This window comes from Neopelma chrysocephalum, unplaced genomic scaffold (assembly GCF_003984885.1).
Source record: "Neopelma chrysocephalum unplaced genomic scaffold, ASM398488v2 Primary Assembly neopelma1_299, whole genome shotgun sequence".
Classification (NCBI taxonomy): domain Eukaryota; kingdom Metazoa; phylum Chordata; class Aves; order Passeriformes; family Pipridae; genus Neopelma; species Neopelma chrysocephalum.
Window position 1 is genome coordinate 1547993 of NW_020897961.1, and position 6609 is coordinate 1554601.

General features: G+C 47.4%; 1 long non-coding RNA gene across 1 annotated transcript in view; it reads left to right on the forward strand.

Moving 5' to 3' along the window:
* LOC113978232 overlaps positions 1–6479 on the forward strand; it is a 47226-nt gene extending 40747 nt beyond the window's left edge. The window contains exon 3 of the long non-coding RNA XR_003537513.1: positions 6245–6479. This is a non-coding gene — a long non-coding RNA (uncharacterized LOC113978232). The remainder of the gene's footprint in view (positions 1–6244) is intronic.
* Positions 6480–6609: the final 130 nt, after the last annotated feature.

Genomic DNA, 6609 nt, shown 5'->3' on the forward strand with positions numbered 1-6609 from the left:
AGCTGTGGCTGCCCCATCCCTGGAAGTGGCCAAGGCCAGGTTGGACGGGGCTTGGAGCAACCTGGGCTAGTGGAAGGTGTCCCTGCCCATGGCAGGGATGAGCTGTCAGGTCTCTTCCAACCCAAACCATTCTGGGATTCTACGACTCTTGAGATTTAGGTACCTAACAAGCTCGTGGTTGTTACCACAATTCTAGAGAATCTTGGCAGAAAATCTCGGGCTTTTGGGTATAAGCCAGTCTTTGAGCAGAGATCAGCATGAGAGCTCATGGGCTGGGCAGGTGGCTTTTCATACACTGGCTCCAAGGGCTGTACACCTGAGTTGGAAAAGCCTCGTGCCAGTGCAGTGGGTGGTGGGAAGCACAGACCACCAGCCTGACTTAACAAGGTGTTGCCTTCATTTGGGTGAATCTGGGTGTGCTTTAGAAATACTGTGAAGACAAGACCTCGAATTCTTTAATTAAAAATGCAGACTTGAAACAGGAAGGTAAAAAACCCTTTGAGCTCAAACCCATTACTATCAAACAATATCCCCCAGTGACTTTGTCAGCAGCAATTCCCATGTGGGAAGTTTTCCTGACGTTTGAGAGAAGTCCCCTTCAGTCAGCACCTGAGCTGGCCATGAAATACTTCAGGATTGTGTAGTTAATGATGTAATTTATTGATTCTGAACTGGAAGGGTTAGGAAGTCAGGAGATTTTTCCTATTGGAAATAGACCTTGGGCTGTGCATGTCGTGTCCCTGCACTGAATCAGGATTGAGTCCTCCCAGTGTTTCTGTCTCCCAGGGTCTGTCATGCTGAGCCTGCAGCTCCTTCCTATTCACCAAAATGCCAGGATTTCTGAGAGAGGGGGGTGGTTGGATGCTCTGTACTTTGCTTTCCTCTGGAAAGCTTTATCTCATTCCTTTTTACTAAGTAAAAAGTGCTTTTTTAAAAATAAGGGCTGTCAGTATTGCACTCCCAGTGTACGGGCTATAGGACTTACATTTATGGAGTATGTTCTGTTTAAGAGCTGGATGAAATAAATTATTTCATGTGCAGTATTGGAGGACTCTGCACTCTCAAATCAAGGCCAGAAGCAGCTCAATGACTGAAGAATTGTCAACATCTTGTGCAATCCCACTGAGTGCTTCTTTTCACTGATCTGCAACTTCATTGTTGACAATTAAATCCGTTTGAACGCAGAAGATAAACATTTAACAGGAGGTAGCAAAATCTTTTGTCCTGAATGATTTCCTTTGTTTTATAATTAAGTGCAAAGTGTGTCACCAGCCTTGCTGTTCACTTGTACTAAATACCTGCTTACTGGGGAGTAATTGCTATCAGCAGATGACAGAGCTGCAGTAACCGTGCTTTCCAAGGCATCTTCTTCATTTGCATAATCAAATGCTTTGTTAGTGTCCTTGGAAATTAGGATGAAAGATGACTGTGTGCTAAAAATGAGAAATTGTTTCTAGCAAATTATGTGTATCCAGTGGAGCAGCTGAATCCCTCTGGGGCCTGTGTGGTCCTTGTTGGCTGGTGCACCCAACAGCTCCTGCCACCTGCCCCTGTTCATCCCAGTGTTGCACTGACCAATGTCTAATCAAGATGAAAGGTCTTCAACCTGATTAATTGTTTCAGGCCTTGTAAAGTGCTTGCTGAGGTGAACCTCCCAGGGCTGGTGGTCTGTGGGGTAGATCTTTCCTGCACTCCATGACTCCAGAGATCTTCTAGGGGCTTGTATTTGCTGTGACAGTTTGCACCAACTCCACACTTGTCCGTGGTAAAGCTGGAGAAAAGAGTTTTTCTATTTTTGAAAGATATATGTTTTTAATCTTGCATTAAGAAGTTTGCAGAAAACTTTAGTGAAGCAGAGGCAGTGTTCTCAAGAGAAGAGTTCAACTTAGCAAAGTAGAAAAAGAAAATTAATACTATTTTTAAATTAAATAATGGTATAAAATCTTTCTTTGGTAGGCTGAATGCTCAGTCCCAGAGATAATGCTGAAAACACTGAAAATTCCTGTAATTTTCTTACTTGTGCAATAATGTCTTTGAGCTTAATTCAAAACTTTCCTCTCAGGAAAGTGGAAAATTTAGTGCTGTTTCTGAAAAGCTCTCTGAAGATGCCTGAAGGCTCCCAGGCCAGACGTGGAGAGGCTGAATCCTGATGCAGGCAGAGGGAGGAGTGACAGGATATGATACAGCCCAGTTTCTGGATGACACTCCAGACCTGGACATGGAAAAGTTGGATGATTTTATGTTCAGAAAGAAAGCTTGGCCACTGTAAGTTGACAGCAGGACGTGTCCTGAGGAGGTTTCATTCCCCAGGTCCTGGCAGGGCAGGGCAGGGATGCCCAGGTCACATGTCCTTGGCTGCCACTGAGACTGCCCAGGGGCCTCAACTCTCATCATGGAATGCCCTGTGCTGGCTCTTGGCATCTCCTGTGCAACCAGACATGGTGAACCCATTGCAAGCAACACTTGACCAGGCAAAATGAGGGTGTTCTGTATCAGTGAATCTCTGGGATTTTCAAATTTGGCGAATTCTGATGGGGCCTTTGTGTCAGCAGAAGCACAGCTGGGCATCATCTGTGGCTGTGATGTTTCAACTGGCCACCCTGGCCTTCCTCTGGCTTTTTGGGACCATCCAGATGGTACAAAGGAGCCAGAACGTGGAGTTTGGGGCAAATTTTACTGGTTTGCACATTAGGAAGAAAGGCAACGATGGAAAGCTGCATATAATGTGTGCTTATTATACAAAGCCGTGGCTCTGCAGGGAAGTGTAATAGAGCCAATGCAGTAAGAATCACACACACTGCAGGGTTTCATGGAGGCTACTGGGAGTCCTTCCTCTTGAGACATCCCCAATTTGCCTGTGCTAAGTGAAAAACAGAGGAATTTGAAATGTAAGACACATCAAGTGGCACAGGAAAGGAAGACAATGGAAGCTGCATATCCTGTGTGGGTGGGACAAGCTAAGCCAATGTTCCTCGGTCCTCAGCATCACATTGTGGCTTTATTCCTTTTTCAGTAAAAGAGTGACTGCTGCTGCATGCAGGTTCAACCCAGTGGGGAGGGGGAGGCCATGGAAGTTACATCACAGTTCCTGCTCTCCTGAATAACGATGCAGTGATTCCACTTCATCCAAAACAGAGTGTGGAGGCTGCCAGCAAAGAAAGTGCACTTGGTGCTTCCTTAGCTCTTGGGTGGAGATGAATTCCTATGATGATAAACAAACTCAGAAGGTTGGCTTGTCTGTGTCACAGTGACATAAAGGGTTTTTTTCCCCATAGCTCTCATACTGCCTCTTAGTCAGGATGTACTGATAGAAAAAGCCTAATCTTGTCTGCGTAACCCTGAAGTGCTGTTGATAAAGACTCGAGCTCTCCTTATGAAACACAGAATCACAGAATATCCTGAGCTGGAGGGACCCACAAGGATCATCCAGTCCAGCTCCTGGCCCTGCACAGACACCCCAACAGCCCCACCCTGTCCCAGAGAGTGTTCCAAACTCTCCTGGAGCTCTGGCAGGTTTGGAGCCGTGCCCACTGCCCTGGGGAGCCTGGTCAGTGCCATGGGCAGCCCTGGTGAGGTTGAGGATGCCACTCATTTAGACAAAATGTGCTCCATCAGTGAGTGCTGGGAGAACTGGGAGTCCAAGTACTTGTAACTGGTGATGTTCATCACTGAGGGCAGATTTCAGCTCCCCAAAGAGATACTGTGGCATGAGAAAGTTGTGATTTATGCATCATAATTATCACCCATGCAGGGACGTGTGCACTGGGTTACTGGGGTTAGAGAGACTCCTGGACAGCTGACCCTGCGTTGGGGGACTGTGTGGGTGCAGGGGGGTTAGACAGGGAGAGGGAGAAACCACGGGCACATTTGGTGTGAGACATTTGGAACAACATTATCTCACTACACAGAGCATCTTATCATCTAAGTGCAGACTCCCAGGAATGGTACTTGGGTGCTGTGTAATGAAGATGTGAGCAGCAGCAAAAGATCCCCAGGAGACAGTGGCATTCCCAAGCCTTTTCTCCTGCGGAGGAGGAGCATGAGGAGCAGATCCTCAGCACAGAGCTGTGCTGAATAAATGTTCCACACATGAGAGGGGCTAAAAATACCAAGTGAAAGGATTTAATGAATGCACTCAGTGCAAGGTGTTCCCTGTAGATTTGGAAGTATCACCTGTGCAGGATTTCCAGACCACCTACTTCATTCATCTAGTAGGAGATTTCTAATGACAAGGCTAAGCCCTCAAAGCCCTAATTATTATGCCATTGTATTAAAAAAACCCCAAACCAAAACAGAAACTTTTAACTCTTACACCTATAAGGACTGAGAACATAGATCCACCTATTCCTGAACAAACGTGCTCACTTCTTTCCTCCTTGGGGACCTGCATTCACACATGTGCAAATCACTCTCTGTCTAATTTCTAAAATTGTTTGATCAAACAGGATTGATCTAAACAATTAATGCAAGGGAAGTTCCTTTATTTAGAACCTGCACTTTAATTGCAGTGAGATAGACCCTGAGCATACGGCACAGTAATTATTTTTATCCCTCTCGAGTCCCACTCTTGCCTCCATAGTCTTCTGATCCAAATTTGTGGAGGAGCCTCTGTGCCTGTTACAGGTTACATATTCCAGAAGTGATTAAAGTAGGTCCTCATCAAATAAGTAGGTCCTCATCAAATAAGTCTGCTTACTTTTTTCCCCTTTCCTTCTTCTTTCTTATCCTCTTAAACCTCCCTTTTGCCTCTCTTTACCCTCTTTTCCCCATCTCCTGTCTACAAAGTATGAAAAACCTCTGCTGCTACCTTTGCACAGGACCTGTAAACCACCAGTAACAGGGTGCCTGACGGGGTTTGTTTTGATGTCTTAACTAAATGAAACCCCAGTGATGCTGTGTTTGTGACACATATCTGCCAGGCTGTCTCCAGTGATGTGATGATGGTTGGAGAACATGTGTGCCTGGGCTACGGGCTGGGCGAGTTCACTCCCCTCCCTCTTTATTTCACTCCTTTACTTCAGGGTTTGGACAATGGAGCTGTCAACAATTTTCTCTGGATGTGTATTTTATTACACATTTAGTCATTTTACCCCTTGAAACTGGCAGAAGAAGGAGTAAAGTTTTCCTGTCTTAAGGTTATTTTAGAACAGTGGATCCTTTTTTAATTATAGGTTTGTCCCAACTCCCTTCAAACCTTCTGTGTTTTCCGTATGCTGCACTTCCATATTTGCTGAAGGTGTAAGTTCAGCTGTTCCAAATTATTGTGAGATACAGCCCTAAAAGGTGCTCCTGATCCCCTCTCCTTCAGACATCACCTTTTCCAGTATTGGGTCAGCAGCATTCCCTCAATTTATTCCAAGGGGTGCCATGGACCAGATATGCTCTGGCAGAAGGTTTGGGGAGTGATTCCAATGGGAAATTGCTGTAGAGCCCCAAAGAGCAAAACTCCACTGTAGCAAATGTTAACATTATAATAATTAATTAATATTATTAAAGAGTTGGAAAATAGGAGTAAGTCATTCCATGACCAGCCAACCAAAAAGAGCCGGGGTTTTAATATTTAGATCTTGTGTTATGTTGAAGGGTCTGAGTGTCTGAGGGAGCTGGGGAGGGCTCAGCCTGGAGAAAAGGAGGCTCAGGGGGGACCTTCTGGCTCTGCAACTCCCTCCCTGGGGAACCAGGGGGGTGTCGGGCTCTGCTCCCAGGGAACAAGGGATGGGATGAGAGGGCACAGCCTCAAGTTGTACCAGGGGAGGTTTAGATTGGATATTGGGAAAAATTCCTTCACTAAAAGAGTGGTCAGGCAATACTGGCACAGGCTGCCCAGGGCAGTGGTGGAGTCATCATCCCTGGAAGTGTTCAAGAAACATGTGGATGTGGCCCTTGAGGACATGGTTAGTGGTGAACATGGTGGTGGTGCTGGGTTGGTGATTGATGATCTTAAAGGTCTTTTCCAACCCTAATGTTTCTGTGATAAGGCCCAGAGCTCGGGTGGCATTGGTTCCCTCAGCAGGTCAGTGATGATGAGTAACAATGATAGAGAACAGCAGCACTAAACAGGGTCCCTCTTCTCTTCCAGGGGGTTTGTTCTGAGGAGGGTTATTGGAAAGAGGGGACAGGCAGAGGGGTTTGATTTGGTTTCACGTTGTCATGGGTGGTTCTTGACGAAAACAATGGAACTGCCCGGAGTGTGACTGGTTTTGCCACCTTGGTTTTAACCCTTTCTGTCTCTGTGTCGTTGCAGATAAGGAGTTAGGAGTCGGTCCGCCCGCTGACAATGACGACCCTGGTGCTCGGGGCCCGGCTGTCCCCAAAATATCGGGATTAGAAAGGAGCCAAGAGAAGAGCCAGGACAGCAGCAAAGACCCCGTCCTTGAGCCCGTGGTGCCTAAAGACCCTTGCCCTCAGGCGGCGCAGCCGCTGGCCCAGCCTCACCCCGAGCCGCCCGAGGTTCGCTGCCCCAGCCCCGCGCTCGCCCCGCGCCCGGAGCTGCCCGTCCCGCCGCCCCCGCCCGCGCCGCTGCCCCCGGCCCCCGAGGAGCCCTCCCGGGCCCCTGCTCCCCAGCACCCCCCTGGACAGCACCCCTCGGCACAGCACCCCTCGGCACAG